A 16,384-nucleotide genomic window follows, 5' to 3' on the forward strand; every position below is an offset into this window, starting at 1 on the left:
AGTGGTGACTTTTCCCAGGAGAAGCTGGGACCCTGTTTACTTGAAGGTTTTAAAATCTCTGTACTTTTAGGTGACAGGAGACATGTGGCCTGGTCAAAACACAGAGAGCTGCACTCTAAAAGATCTTTAAACATAGTAAACATACCTTGTGTGCCACAGACTGCTCCCAAACACGAGGGGACAAGTAATGCCTCTAAAACACTTAAGTTGGCTTTATTAAACGTTAGATCTTTAGCTGGGAAAACATTTTTAATTAATGATTTAATCACTGAGCACAGCCTTGATTTTATGTTTTTAACTGAAACTTGGTTGGACCAAAGTAACAGTGGAGCTGTTCTCATCGAGACGACCCCTCCTAACTACAGTTTTATCAGTGAGGTCAGGGCGAGCAGGAGAGGAGGAGGGGTTGCTGTCTTATTTAATGAATCATTTCAATGTAAGCAGCTATCTCCTGGAAGTTTTCAGTCTTTTGAATATGTGGCTTTACAGCTGAAGGCCCCATCCAAAGTTGTGTTTCTTAATGTTTACAGGCCTCCCAAATACTGCACAGACTTTTTTAATGACCTCAGTGAACTGCTGTCTGTGATCTGTGTTGATTTCGACTGTGTAATTATTGTTGTGGATTTTAACATCCATGTGGACAACCCTCAGGACAAAGGGACTAAAGACCTGAGTAACACTCTGGGCAACTTTGGGCTGACTCAGCATGTAACAGAGGCCACACATAATAGAGGACACACTCTTGACCTACTGATCTCCAAAGGCCTGAGCATTTCAAACATTACTGTGTCTGATGTGGGCTTATCTGATCATTACTGTGTTTTCTTTGAAAGTAAAATCTCAGCCCACACAAATATATCAACAGCAGTGATCACAAAACGGTGTATAACTGAAGACAGTAGTGAGATCTTTAACCAGGTCTTCCCATTAACACCCGACCTGTCCAAAGGTTCAGTCAATGAGCTCGTCAATAGCTTCAATGCTAACATGTTAAATGTAATGGACACTATTGCTCCCATTAAGGTGAAGGTTATCTCTGGAAGGAAAAAGTCTCCATGGAGAAACTCCACACTAGTGAAAAATGAAAAAAGAGAGTGTAGGAAAGCTGAGCGCAGATGGAGAAAAACAAACCTCCAGGTTCATTATGACATCTATAAAGAGAAACTTCACAATTATAATTTACAACTGAGGAGTGCAAGAAGGTCCTACTTCTCTGACATCATCACTAAAAACAGCCATAATGCTCGGGTCTTATTTTCTACAGTTGACAGGCTAACAAACCCTCCTGTGCCAGTGGCAGCTGAACTCGACCATGGCCTGCAATGACTTTGCCAAATTCTTCACAGACAAAATCCAAAAGATTAGACAAGCAGTTGGTACATCAACAGCAGATCCAGGATATGTACTGTGTCCACCGAAAAACTGTTTAAACACCATCAAACAGTTTCACCCGATTAACAGCAAAGACCTGGAGGACATCTTAGGTCAACTGAACTCCTCCTCTTGCTGTTTAGATGTCCTGCCAACAAGTTTTTTCAAAAAGGTCTCAAAGACTTTGGAGTCAGACCTGTTACAGATCGTCAACTTTTCTTTATTATCAGGTGTGTTTCCAGAATCACTAAAAACTGCTGTAATCAAACCTATACTGAAAAAGGACAATCTTGACAAGACACAAATGAAAAACTACAGGCCGATCTCAAATCTCCCATTTTTAAGTAAGATCATTGAAAAAGCAGTTTCTCAACAGCTCAGTTACTTCTTAAAACAGAATAACTGCTACGATGCCTTCCAGTCAGGTTTTAGACAGAACCACAGCACTGAAACCGCTCTGACCAAAGTGTTTAATGACATATGTCTGAATACAGACAGTGGAAAAATGTCAGTCTTAGTTTTACTGGATCTCAGTGCAGCATTTGATACAGTTGACCACAACATATTACTCAAACGACTGGAGAACTGGGCAGGTCTTTCAGGAACTGTACTAAACTGGTTCAAAACATACTTAGAAAACAGGAAATACTTTGTATCAATAGGTAACTTCACATCCGAGCAGACAAGTATCACATGTGGAGTTCCCCAAGGTTCCATCTTGGGACCCCCTCTGTTTAACATTTACATGCTCCCACTGGCACAGATTATAAAGAACAACAAAATAAACTACCACAGCTATGCAGATGACACACAAATATATATCACAATGTCACCAGGAGACCGAGGCCCTGTACAGGCTCTTGGTAAATGCATTGAGGAAATTAATGACTGGTTGTGCCACAATTTTCTCCAACTAAACAAAAACAAAACTGAAGTAATAGTCTTTGGCGCCAAAGAAAAACGATTACAGGTCACCAGAGAACTTCAATCCATACATCTAAAAACCACAAACCAGGCGAGAAATTTGGGTGTAGTGATGGATGCAGACCTAAACTTAGAAAAACACATTAAGACAATAACAAAGTCAGCTTACTATCACCTCAAGAATATATCAAGGATAAAAGATCTGATGTCTCAACAGGACCTGGAAAAACTAGTCCATGCATTCATCTTTAGTAGGCTTGATTACTGTAACAGCATCTTTACAGGTCTACCTAAAAAAATCAGTCAGACAACTACAGCTCATTCAGAACTCTGCTGCTCGAGTCCTCACTAAGACCAAAAAAGTGGACCACATCAGTCCAGCTCTGAGGTCTTTACACTGGCTGCCTGTCCGTCAGAGGATAGACTTTAAAGTCCTGATGCTGGTCTATAAAGCTCTGAATGGTTTAGGACCAAAATACATCAGTGACCTCCTGACCCAGTATGAACCTTCCAGATCCCTCAGGTCATATGGATCCGGTCTTTTATCAGTTCCCAGAGTCAGAACCAGACACGGAGAAGCTGCATTCAGCTTTTATGCTCCTTATATCTGGAACAAACTCCCAGAAAGCCTCAGATCAGCTGAAACACTCAGTTTATTTAAATCCAGGCTGAAGACTCACCTATTCTCAGCTGCATTTGAATAAAGCACCAAATCCACACTTTTAAGCTTACATTTCAAAACTTACACTAACTACTGATCTTATCTATTTCTGATTTTATCTGTTTTGATTTTATATACTGTTTTGTTTGTTTGTTAAGCTTAAATTTCCAAACTTACATTAACTACTGATTTTATCTACTGTTCTGATTTTATCTGTTTTGATTTTATATACTGTTTTGTTTGTTTGTTTGTTTGTTAAGTGGGTTTAGAGCTCTGGGTAGCTCCCCAGCTGGGTCTAGACTGGGTCTAGAGAGTATTTTAAATTCAGGGAATTTAAAATAGAAAGTAGCTCGTCCACAGAAGGACTGGTAGCTCCCCTTACGATAAGGGTTCAGATCGCGCGAACAGGTGTGGGATTAGAGCTCTGGGTAGCTCCCCAGCTGGGTCTAGACTGGGTCTAGAGAGTATTTTAAATTCAGGGAATTTAAAATAGAAAGTAGCTCGTCCACAGAAGGACTGGTAGCTCCCCTTATGATAAGGGTTCAGATCGCGCGAACAGGTGTGGGATTAGAGCTCTGGGTAGCTCCCCAGCTGGGTCTAGACTGGGTCTAGAGAGTATTTTAAATTCAGGGAATTTAAAATAGAAAGTAGCTCGTCCACAGAAGGACTGGTAGCTCCCCTTACGATAAGGGTTCAGATCGCGCGAACAGGTGTGAAATGTGTGTGTTTAGTTAGTTTGTTTGCTTGTTTTAATCAATTTTAAATCATGCTTTTTATTTGTTTTTGTTTCTAATGTCTCTGTAAAGCACTTTGAATCACCTTGTTGTTGAATTGTGCTATACAAATGAATTTGCCTTGCCTTGCCTTGCCTTGCCTTACCTGTGGCTCGTTGGTCTAGGCGTATGATTCTCGCTTTGGGTGCAAGAGGTTCTGGGTTCAAATCCTGGACGAGCCCCCTTAAAATCACAGGCTCTTAGCTTCATGGAATTCTTTGGTAAGACACATTCCTTCTGGGGCATTGTAAATGTGTTGTGTTCCAAACCTTTCTGTGACATCAACTTGTATTTCTAAAATAACGTTGTTGATTTTGTGAAGGAGTCACTCTCATGACTCATTGAGTGATGCCATTGACTGCATAGTCCCTGCCATGCAATCTGTATATGTCACATTTTGAGATTGCCTTGGAAACATTACTGGGCAGGTACTAAAAAAATACCTGTAACCAGGTACTATCACCTAATGGAAACTTTAAAGATCGAGCTGAGTCAAGTTAAGCCAAGCTAGGTAGGTGTAAGTGGAAAAGGGCTATTAGAGATCACAAACTCTGATCAAAATTGAGGCCATTCAATCAGAATCAGAATCAGAAACTTTATTGTCATTGTCACGAGAACAACGAAATGAAGAATGGTCCCCGATCATTGCATCATCCCTAGCAATATCAAAATATAAATAAAACAATAAAATTCAATAAATAAAATAGATAGAATACTTAAAATACTAATAAGATGTAACAGTAAAACATTCACATACATTCCCACACACATGCTTCAGGCCGTGCATAGATTAACACAAGAGTGGCGTGATGGACATTTTTTTTGTAGTATTCAGATGTGTTATTGCAGTTGGATAACAGCTGTGTTTGAGTCTATTAGTCCTTGCTCTGATTGCCCTGTACCGTCTGCCTGAGGGCAACAGTTCGAACAGGGAGTGGCCAGGATGTGAGGTGTCTTTTATGATGTTTTGGGCCTTTTTAAAACAGTGGGCATTGTGTAGAACTTCCAGTGTGGGGAGAGGGCAGCCAGTGATCTTTTGGGCGGTGTTAATGATCCCTTGGAGTGCTTTCCTCTGAGCCCCTGTGCAGCTAGTGTACCAAATACATATGCAGTAAGTTAGAACACTCTCAATGGTGGCTCTGTAGAAGGACACCAGCAGTTTCTGTGTGATGTTATTCCTCCTGAGAATTCTCAGGAAGTACAGTCTCTGTTGGGCCTTTTTCAGCAGCTCGGAGGTGTTCACACTCCAGGAAAGGTTCTCCTCTATATTGACTCCCAGGAAGCGGAAGCTTGCCACCCTTTCTACACAGTCCCCATTTATGAATAGTGGTTGGATCTCTGCCTTTTTCCTTCTGAAATCTATTATGAGTTCTTTGGTTTTTGAAGTGTTGAGGAGGAGGTTATTGGCCTTACACCATGACGTCAGCTGCTCCACCTCGTCTCTGTACGTAGACTCGTCTCCCTTGGTAATGAGCCCCACCACTGTGGTGTCATCTTCAAATTTCACAAAGATGTTGCTGTGGTGGCGAGGAGTGCAGTCGTGTGTGTAGAGAGAGTAGAGCAGTGGACTGAGCACACAGCCCTGGGGTGAGCCAGTGCTGAGACTCAGGGCTGAGGATGTGTGATGGCCAACTCTGACTCTCTGTCTACGGCCCGAGAGGAAGCTGTTGATCCACATGCAGGTGCTGTATGGAAGCCCCAGGTCTTGTAGCTTGGCCACCAGTTTATGTGGAAGGATGGTGTTAAAAGCTGAGCAGTAATCCACGAAGAGCATCCGCACATAGCTACCATGCTCTTCCAGGTGAGTTAATGCAGCATGGAGTGCTGTGGCTACAGCGTCTTCCGTGGACCGGTTTGCTCTGTAGGCAAACTGGTGTGGATCCAGGCTGCGGGGCAGGGCTGCTGTGATGTGTCTGCAGACCAGCTTCTCAAAGCATTTCATTACCACTGGGGTGAGTGCCACCGGTCTGTAGTCATTCAGGCCGGTGATGTGGGGCTTCTTAGGCAAGGGGACTATGGTGGAGGACTTCAGGCAGAGTGGGACAGTCGCCTGTGCGAGGGATTTGTTGAAGATCCTGGTGAAGATCCCAGCCAGCTGTTCTGCACAATCCCTCAATATTCGACCTGGCACACCATCAGGACCCGCCGCCTTCCTCGGGTTAACAGCCTGCAGCATGCGCCTCACCTCGTGCTCTTCCAGGGTGAGGGTGGTGCAGCTATGGGTGGCGTGTTGCTGCTGTGGCTCCAATACCTCCGGTACCCTGGTCTCAAAGCGGGCGAAGAAGATATTCAGCTCCTCTGCCAGCTCCAGGTCACCGTCCGCAGCTCCGAGATTGATCTTATAGTTGGTTAGGTGCCGGATGCCTTGCCACACCTGCCGGCTGGTATTACTCTTCAGATGGTCCTCAATCCTCCTCCTATAGTCCCCCTTTGCCTCTCTGATGCCTCTCTTCAGGTTGGATCGGGCTGTGGTGTAGTAATCCCTGTTGCCAGACCTGAACGCAATGTTCCTCTCCTGCAGCAGCTGCCTGACCTCCCGGGTCATCCAGGGCTTTTGGTTGGGATAAGCCCGGATCCGTTTGACTGCTGTAACAGTGTCTATGCAGTGTTTTATATAGCAGAGGACACTGTCTGTGAACATTTCCAAGTCCTGATGTTCAAAGATATCCCAGTTAGTCCTGTCAAAACAGTCCTGCAGCTGCTGAGAGGCACCCTCTGACCATATGGTAATATTCTTTGTGATGGTAAGAGCAGTTTTCTTGAGGGGGGCATATGCAGGGATTAGAAACAGTGACAAGTGGTCAGACTGACCCAGATGTGGCAAAAGTCTGGCCCTGTAGCCCATTTTGATGTTGGAATAAACTGCAATTTCGGTGTAAAGACGTTAAACTACATATGTGAAGGTCTCATAATGGTTTCACCTCTGCTGATAATTACCCACGCCTTTTTTCCACCCCTTGGCTCATGTGATGTGTTTCATAGTTGGTCAACGACCCTGGTAAAGACAACCCGCTCTGGGTTTTAAATACCTGGGACTCTCCAACGTTTAGTTTTAGATCTAACGAAGGTTCTCAGAGGAGAGGTGAAAGGTCTTCAAGGCACTTAGAGAATTCCAGCTGCTTTCTTTCAAAGCTCATCAGACTACCATGACGTGGATGACTGGGAACCCTTTTTTCTCATTCACTGTGTGCAGTCCCTCTGGAGTCATCCCTGTTGGAGCTTGTCAGTAGCAAAGGCCTGAAGGTACAAAAATGAATACTGAAGAGAGCTTAACACCATTCCTGCTTGAATTTGAAGGCCGATTTAAGTCTATCCTTTCAGAGTTGCAGAGTTAAGTACAGGCTTCCTGTGGCTCGTTGGTCTAGGCGTATGATTCTCGCATTGGGTGCGAAAGGTCCCGGGTTCAAATCCCGGACGAGCCTCCTTAAAATCACAAACTCTTACCTTCATGCATTTCTTTGGTAAGACACATTCCTTCTGGGGCATTGTAAATGTGTTATGTGACAAACCGTTCAATGTGATCTGGGACACCAATTTGTCTTTCTAAAACAACGTTTGTGAAGGAGTCACTCTCATGAGTCATTGAGTGATGCCATTGACTGCACAGTCCCTGCCACGCAATCTGTATATGTCACATTTTGAGATTGCCTTGGAAACCTTACTGGGCAGGTACTAAAAAATACCTGTAACCAGGTACTATCACCTAATGGAAACTTTAAAGATCGAGCTGAGTCAAGTTAAGCCAAGCTAGGTAGGTGCTAGTGGAAAAGGGCTATTAGAGATCACAAGGTCTGATCGAAATTGAGGCCATTCAATTTCGGTGTAAAGACGTTAAACTACATATGTGAAGGTCTCATAATGGTTTCACCTCTGCTGATATTTACCCACGCCTTTTTTCCACCCCTTGGCTCATGTGATGTGTTTCATAGTTGGTCAACGACCCTGGCAAAGACAACCCGCTCTGGGTTTTAAATACCTGGGACTCTCCAACGTTTAGTTTTAGATCTAACGAAGGTTCTCAGAGGAGAGGTGAAAGGTCTTCAAGGCACTTAGAGAATTCCAGCTGCTTTCTTTCAAAGCTCATCAGACTACCACGACGTGGATGACTGGGAACCCTTTTTTCTCATTCACTGTGTGCAGTCCCTCTGGAGTCATCCCTGTTGGAGCTTGTCAGTAGCAAAGGCCTGAAGGTACAAAAATGAATACTGAGGAGAGCTTAACACCATTCCTGCTTGAATTTGAAGGCCGATTTAAGTCTATCCTTTCAGAGTTCCAGACTTAAACACATACTTCCTGTGGCTCGTTGGTCTAGGCGTATGATTCTCGCTTAGGGTGCGAGAGGTCCTGGGTTCAAATCCCGGACGAGCCCCCTTAAAATCACAAGCTCTTAGCTTCATGGAATTCTTTGGTAAGACACATTCCTTCTGGGGCATTGTAAATGTGTTGTGTGCCAAACCTTTCTATGTCATCTGTGACATCAACTTGTATTTCTAAAATAACGTTGTTGATTTTGTGAAGGAGTCACTCTCAAGACTCATTGAGTGATGCCATTGACTGCACAGTCCCTGCCACGCAATCTGTATATGTCACATTTTGAGATTGCCTTGGAAACCTTACTGGGCAGGTACTAAAAAAATACCTGTAACCAGGTACTATCACCTAATGGAAACTTTAAAGATCGAGCTGAGTCAAGTTAAGCCAAGCTAGGTAGGTGCAAGTGGAAAAGCGTTAGAGATCACAAACTCTGATCGAAATTGAGGCCATTCAATTTCGGTGTAAAGACGTTAAACTACATATGTGAAGGTCTCATAATGGTTTCACCTCTGCTGATAATTACCCACGCCTTTTTTCCACCCCTTGGCTCATGTGATGTGTTTCATAGTTGGTCAACGACCCTGGTAAAGACAACCCGCTCTGGGTTTTAAATACCTGGGACTCTCCAACGTTTAGTTTTAGATCTAACGAAGGTTCTCAGAGGAGAGGTGAAAGGTCTTCAAGGCACTTAGAGAATTCCAGCTGCTTTCTTTCAAAGCTCATCAGACTACCATGACGTGGATGACTGGGAACCCTTTTTTCTCATTCACTGTGTGCAGTCCCTCTGGAGCAGGGCTCTAGACTAACTTTTTGACATGGGCGCACCGGTACGCCTAACTTTAAAAATTTAGGGGAACCGGCACAAAAGTTAGGCGCACTCAAATTTTTCAACCGCATCGCTTAACACCGCAGTTTTACATGTGCACTTTCTTTGGGGGGGGAAGTCCATACAGACAATATTAATTTCTAAATTATTAACTAACAAACTTGTGCTTAAAGTGCTTTGTCAATATTGTAGAAAATGTTAAAAACTTAATCATCATCTTGGCCTCCTCTGACGACCTGTTTGCTGCTGTCTGCTGCTGAAAGGCCGTGGGGAGAGGGGACACTTGGGCAGTGCATTTACTGCAGCATATAATGTGCTTTTTCAGCATTCAAATATTGATGGCACCGTGTCAGAGCACTGGCTATGAATTTCAGACAGATCAGGCCTTAACTTAACAAAAAAGTTATCAATAGTTCTTTTCATCTTTTCTTATTACCCACAGCTACAGTACATCCACTTCTCTCAGGCCTAGGCTGCTCACTAGGGCTGAGTATCATCACTGATTTCTATAATCCATTCAATTCCGGTTCTCAAAGTCCTGATTTGATTCAATTTAGCCTCAGACAGTCAGAAATATTATAATTCTGATCATTTATCAGTACTGATACACATGAGACTTCATCAGAATTGTGAAAATCACAGCAGATGCCTTTGTGTGAAAGTAACAGAATAAAACACAGGAAAACATGAAGGAGATTTTCCTGGTCTGGCTTTTTATAGCAGATAACCTTAAAAATATTCTGCAATTTTGCATAATTTTAAGAAATTAAAATTTCTTCAGTATTGAACAGCAGAAATTAGGCTTTCTTGTCCGAGGTCATTTAAGTGAAAAAAGAAAAAGCGCTGTAAACAACGCTAGACTGGTGGGTAATAAGCGAATGAATAATGCAGAAAACAGATTTGAGACGGGAAACTGTTCCTGAAGTACAGAGAGAGAGAGAGAGCTGTGCAGGAAGTGTGATTTTTATCGTGGTGGAAGCAAAACAGCAAAAGTCAGAGGGAATTCATGACGACATTGATCAAATGTGAAGCGCAGTTTGCTGCTTCTTTTGCTGCAGGCTTGGTGAATTTTGGTTGGAGAGAGGCAAAACCTGCAGCTCAGAATCAGCGCAAAAAGACGTAAACACAGCGCGGACCCGAAGAATCGCTAAGCTCCGACAGCGTGTCCGTGTTCAGGCCGTCGGGTGAGAAAGCCGAGAAAGACGAAGCTGATTCTGATGTGTTGGGTCCGCTCCGTGTTTAGGTCTTTGTGTGGAATCCGTTAATGAATTGATATCGCTTTATTCAAGCTACTCACCTCTCTCTTCCACCTGCACTTTCAACTGGACCACGGCCAATCAGAGAGGTCCCGCCCCTAACTATCTCTGATTGGTTTAGTCCACGATAGGGGCATAATGTGTGTCTGTTGTTGACCACACGGAGAGTTACAGAGATTTTTTTTTTGTTACCGGAACAGTTGGTCGCACCTGTGCGACCAAATATTTATTTTTAGTCGCACCACTGAAAAATTTGGTCGCATTTGCGACCAAATTGGTCGCACTCTAGAGCCCTGCCTCTGGAGTCATCCCTGTTGGAGCTTGTCAGTAGCAAAGGCCTGAAGGTACAAAAATGAATACTGAAGAGAGCTTAACACCATTCCTGCTTGAATTTGAAGGCCGATTTAAGTCTATCCTTTCAGAGTTCCAGACTTAAACACAGGCTTCCTGTGGCTCGTTGGTCTAGGCGTATGATTCTCGCTTTGGGTGCGAGAGGTCCCGGGTTCAAATCCCGGACGAGCCCCCTTAAAATCACAAGCTCTTAGCTTCATGGAATTCTTTGGAAAGACACATTCCTTCTGGGGCATTGTAAATGTGTTGTGTGCCAAACCGTTCAATGTGATCTGGGACACCAATTTGTCTTTCTAAAACAACGTTTGTGAAGGAGTCACTCTCATGAGTCATTGACTGCACAGTCCCTGCCACGCAATCTGTATATGTCACATTTTGAGATTGCCTTGGAAACCTTACTGGGCAGGTACTAAAAAATACCTGTAACCAGGTACTATCACCTAATGGAAACTTTAAAGATCGAGTTGAGTCAAGTTAAGCCAAGCTAGGTAGGTGCTAGTGGAAAAGGGCTATTAGAGATCACAAACTCTGATCGAAATTGAGGCCATTCAATTTCGGTGTAAAGACGTTAAACTACATATGTGAAGGTCTCATAATGGTTTCACCTCTGCTGATAATTACCCACCCCTTGGCTCATGTGATGTGTTTCATAGTTGGTCAACGACCCTGGTAAAGACAACCCGCTCTGGGTTTTAAATACCTGGGACTCTCCAACGTTTAGTTTTAGATCTAACGAAGGTTCTCAGAGGAGAGGTGAAAGGTCTTCAAGGCACTTAGAGAATTCCAGCTGCTTTCTTTCAAAGCTCATCAGACTACCATGACGTGGATGACTGGGAACCCTTTTTTCTCATTCACTGTGTGCAGTCCCTCTGGAGTCATCCCTGTTGGAGCTTGTCAGTAGCAAAGGCCTGAAGGTACAAAAATGAATACTGAAGAGAGCTTAACACCATTCCTGCTTGAATTTGAAGACCGATTTAAGTCTGTCCTTTCAGAGTTCCAGACTTAAACACAGGCTTCCTGTGGCTCGTTGGTCTAGGCGTATGATTCTTGCATTGGGTGCGATAGGTCCCGGGTTCAAATCCCGGACGAGCCCCCTTAAAATCACAAGCTCTTAGCTTCATGGAATTCTTTGGAAAGACACATTCCTTCTGGGGCATTGTAAATGTGTTGTGTGCCAAACCGTTCAATGTGATCTGGGACACCAATTTGTCTTTCTAAAACAACGTTTGTGAAGGAGTCACTCTCATGAGTCATTGAGTGATGCCATTGACTGCACAGTCCCTGCCACGCAATCTGTATATGTCACATTTTGAGATTGCCTTGGAAACCTTACTGGGCAGGTACTAAAAAATACCTGTAACCAGGTACTATCACCTAATGGAAACTTTAAAGATCGAGCTGAGTCAAGTTAAGCCAAGCTAGGTAGGTGCTAGTGGAAAAGGGCTATTAGAGATCACAAACTCTGATCGAAATTGAGGCCATTCAATTTCGGTGTAAAGACGTTAAACTACATATGTGAAGGTCTCATAATGGTTTCACCTCTGCTGATATTTACCCACGCCTTTTTTCCACCCCTTGGCTCATGTGATGTGTTTCATAGTTGGTCAACGACCCTGGCAAAGACAACCCGCTCTGGGTTTTAAATACCTGGGACTCTCCAACGTTTAGTTTTAGATCTAACGAAGGTTCTCAGAGGAGAGGTGAAAGGTCTTCAAGGCACTTAGAGAATTCCAGCTGCTTTCTTTCAAAGCTCATCAGACTACCACGACGTGGATGACTGGGAACCCTTTTTTCTCATTCACTGTGTGCAGTCCCTCTGGAGTCATCCCTGTTGGAGCTTGTCAGTAGCAAAGGCCTGAAGGTACAAAAATGAATACTGAGGAGAGCTTAACACCATTCCTGCTTGAATTTGAAGGCCGATTTAAGTCTATCCTTTCAGAGTTCCAGACTTAAACACATACTTCCTGTGGCTCGTTGGTCTAGGCGTATGATTCTCGCTTAGGGTGCGAGAGGTCCTGGGTTCAAATCCCGGACGAGCCCCCTTAAAATCACAAGCTCTTAGCTTCATGGAATTCTTTGGTAAGACACATTCCTTCTGGGGCATTGTAAATGTGTTGTGTGCCAAACCTTTCTATGTCATCTGTGACATCAACTTGTATTTCTAAAATAACGTTGTTGATTTTGTGAAGGAGTCACTCTCAAGACTCATTGAGTGATGCCATTGACTGCACAGTCCCTGCCACGCAATCTGTATATGTCACATTTTGAGATTGCCTTGGAAACCTTACTGGGCAGGTACTAAAAAAATACCTGTAACCAGGTACTATCACCTAATGGAAACTTTAAAGATCGAGCTGAGTCAAGTTAAGCCAAGCTAGGTAGGTGCAAGTGGAAAAGCGTTAGAGATCACAAACTCTGATCGAAATTGAGGCCATTCAATTTCGGTGTAAAGACGTTAAACTACATATGTGAAGGTCTCATAATGGTTTCACCTCTGCTGATAATTACCCACGCCTTTTTTCCACCCCTTGGCTCATGTGATGTGTTTCATAGTTGGTCAACGACCCTGGTAAAGACAACCCGCTCTGGGTTTTAAATACCTGGGACTCTCCAACGTTTAGTTTTAGATCTAACGAAGGTTCTCAGAGGAGAGGTGAAAGGTCTTCAAGGCACTTAGAGAATTCCAGCTGCTTTCTTTCAAAGCTCATCAGACTACCATGACGTGGATGACTGGGAACCCTTTTTTCTCATTCACTGTGTGCAGTCCCTCTGGAGCAGGGCTCTAGACTAACTTTTTGACATGGGCGCACCGGTACGCCTAACTTTAAAAATTTAGGGGAACCGGCACAAAAGTTAGGCGCACTCAAATTTTTCAACCGCATCGCTTAACACCGCAGTTTTACATGTGCACTTTCTTTGGGGGGGGAAGTCCATACAGACAATATTAATTTCTAAATTATTAACTAACAAACTTGTGCTTAAAGTGCTTTGTCAATATTGTAGAAAATGTTAAAAACTTAATCATCATCTTGGCCTCCTCTGACGACCTGTTTGCTGCTGTCTGCTGCTGAAAGGCCGTGGGGAGAGGGGACACTTGGGCAGTGCATTTACTGCAGCATATAATGTGCTTTTTCAGCATTCAAATATTGATGGCACCGTGTCAGAGCACTGGCTATGAATTTCAGACAGATCAGGCCTTAACTTAACAAAAAAGTTATCAATAGTTCTTTTCATCTTTTCTTATTACCCACAGCTACAGTACATCCACTTCTCTCAGGCCTAGGCTGCTCACTAGGGCTGAGTATCATCACTGATTTCTATAATCCATTCAATTCCGGTTCTCAAAGTCCTGATTTGATTCAATTTAGCCTCAGACAGTCAGAAATATTATAATTCTGATCATTTATCAGTACTGATACACATGAGACTTCATCAGAATTGTGAAAATCACAGCAGATGCCTTTGTGTGAAAGTAACAGAATAAAACACAGGAAAACATGAAGGAGATTTTCCTGGTCTGGCTTTTTATAGCAGATAACCTTAAAAATATTCTGCAATTTTGCATAATTTTAAGAAATTAAAATTTCTTCAGTATTGAACAGCAGAAATTAGGCTTTCTTGTCCGAGGTCATTTAAGTGAAAAAAGAAAAAGCGCTGTAAACAACGCTAGACTGGTGGGTAATAAGCGAATGAATAATGCAGAAAACAGATTTGAGACGGGAAACTGTTCCTGAAGTACAGAGAGAGAGAGAGAGCTGTGCAGGAAGTGTGATTTTTATCGTGGTGGAAGCAAAACAGCAAAAGTCAGAGGGAATTCATGACGACATTGATCAAATGTGAAGCGCAGTTTGCTGCTTCTTTTGCTGCAGGCTTGGTGAATTTTGGTTGGAGAGAGGCAAAACCTGCAGCTCAGAATCAGCGCAAAAAGACGTAAACACAGCGCGGACCCGAAGAATCGCTAAGCTCCGACAGCGTGTCCGTGTTCAGGCCGTCGGGTGAGAAAGCCGAGAAAGACGAAGCTGATTCTGATGTGTTGGGTCCGCTCCGTGTTTAGGTCTTTGTGTGGAATCCGTTAATGAATTGATATCGCTTTATTCAAGCTACTCACCTCTCTCTTCCACCTGCACTTTCAACTGGACCACGGCCAATCAGAGAGGTCCCGCCCCTAACTATCTCTGATTGGTTTAGTCCACGATAGGGGCATAATGTGTGTCTGTTGTTGACCACACGGAGAGTTACAGAGATTTTTTTTTTGTTACCGGAACAGTTGGTCGCACCTGTGCGACCAAATATTTATTTTTAGTCGCACCACTGAAAAATTTGGTCGCATTTGCGACCAAATTGGTCGCACTCTAGAGCCCTGCCTCTGGAGTCATCCCTGTTGGAGCTTGTCAGTAGCAAAGGCCTGAAGGTACAAAAATGAATACTGAAGAGAGCTTAACACCATTCCTGCTTGAATTTGAAGGCCGATTTAAGTCTATCCTTTCAGAGTTCCAGACTTAAACACAGGCTTCCTGTGGCTCGTTGGTCTAGGCGTATGATTCTCGCTTTGGGTGCGAGAGGTCCCGGGTTCAAATCCCGGACGAGCCCCCTTAAAATCACAAGCTCTTAGCTTCATGGAATTCTTTGGAAAGACACATTCCTTCTGGGGCATTGTAAATGTGTTGTGTGCCAAACCGTTCAATGTGATCTGGGACACCAATTTGTCTTTCTAAAACAACGTTTGTGAAGGAGTCACTCTCATGAGTCATTGACTGCACAGTCCCTGCCACGCAATCTGTATATGTCACATTTTGAGATTGCCTTGGAAACCTTACTGGGCAGGTACTAAAAAATACCTGTAACCAGGTACTATCACCTAATGGAAACTTTAAAGATCGAGTTGAGTCAAGTTAAGCCAAGCTAGGTAGGTGCTAGTGGAAAAGGGCTATTAGAGATCACAAACTCTGATCGAAATTGAGGCCATTCAATTTCGGTGTAAAGACGTTAAACTACATATGTGAAGGTCTCATAATGGTTTCACCTCTGCTGATAATTACCCACCCCTTGGCTCATGTGATGTGTTTCATAGTTGGTCAACGACCCTGGTAAAGACAACCCGCTCTGGGTTTTAAATACCTGGGACTCTCCAACGTTTAGTTTTAGATCTAACGAAGGTTCTCAGAGGAGAGGTGAAAGGTCTTCAAGGCACTTAGAGAATTCCAGCTGCTTTCTTTCAAAGCTCATCAGACTACCATGACGTGGATGACTGGGAACCCTTTTTTCTCATTCACTGTGTGCAGTCCCTCTGGAGTCATCCCTGTTGGAGCTTGTCAGTAGCAAAGGCCTGAAGGTACAAAAATGAATACTGAAGAGAGCTTAACACCATTCCTGCTTGAATTTGAAGACCGATTTAAGTCTGTCCTTTCAGAGTTCCAGACTTAAACACAGGCTTCCTGTGGCTCGTTGGTCTAGGCGTATGATTCTTGCATTGGGTGCGATAGGTCCCGGGTTCAAATCCCGGACGAGCCCCCTTAAAATCACAAGCTCTTAGCTTCATGGAATTCTTTGGAAAGACACATTCCTTCTGGGGCATTGTAAATGTGTTGTGTGCCAAACCGTTCAATGTGATCTGGGACACCAATTTGTCTTTCTAAAACAACGTTTGTGAAGGAGTCACTCTCATGAGTCATTGAGTGATGCCATTGACTGCACAGTCCCTGCCACGCAATCTGTATATGTCACATTTTGAGATTGCCTTGGAAACCTTACTGGGCAGGTACTAAAAAATACCTGTAACCAGGTACTATCACCTAATGGAAACTTTAAAGATCGAGCTGAGTCAAGTTAAGCCAAGCTAGGTAGGTGCTAGTGGAAAAGGGCTATTAGAGATCACAAACTCTGATCGAAATTGAGGCCATTCAATTTC

General features: G+C 43.5%; 4 non-coding genes across 4 annotated transcripts; all 4 read left to right on the plus strand.

The window, feature by feature from the left end:
- Window positions 1–8,026: 8,026 nt before the first annotated feature.
- On the plus strand, window positions 8,027–8,098 carry trnap-agg (transfer RNA proline (anticodon AGG)). The gene has a single exon. It is a non-coding gene; the product is annotated as a tRNA-Pro (tRNA).
- A 2,478-nt stretch (window positions 8,099–10,576) lies between these two features.
- trnap-ugg (transfer RNA proline (anticodon UGG)) lies at window positions 10,577–10,648 on the plus strand. Its single transcript has one exon. It is a non-coding gene; the product is annotated as a tRNA-Pro (tRNA).
- A 1,796-nt stretch (window positions 10,649–12,444) lies between these two features.
- trnap-agg (transfer RNA proline (anticodon AGG)) lies at window positions 12,445–12,516 on the plus strand. The gene has a single exon. It is a non-coding gene; the product is annotated as a tRNA-Pro (tRNA).
- Window positions 12,517–14,994: 2,478 nt separating this feature from the next.
- On the plus strand, window positions 14,995–15,066 carry trnap-ugg (transfer RNA proline (anticodon UGG)). Its single transcript has one exon. It is a non-coding gene; the product is annotated as a tRNA-Pro (tRNA).
- Window positions 15,067–16,384: the final 1,318 nt, after the last annotated feature.

This window comes from Mchenga conophoros, linkage group LG18, assembly GCF_057382185.1.
Source record: "Mchenga conophoros isolate Kocher_MC1m ecotype Shallow Benthic linkage group LG18, M_conophoros_male_GT1.1, whole genome shotgun sequence".
In the NCBI taxonomy this organism is placed as follows: domain Eukaryota; kingdom Metazoa; phylum Chordata; class Actinopteri; order Cichliformes; family Cichlidae; genus Mchenga; species Mchenga conophoros.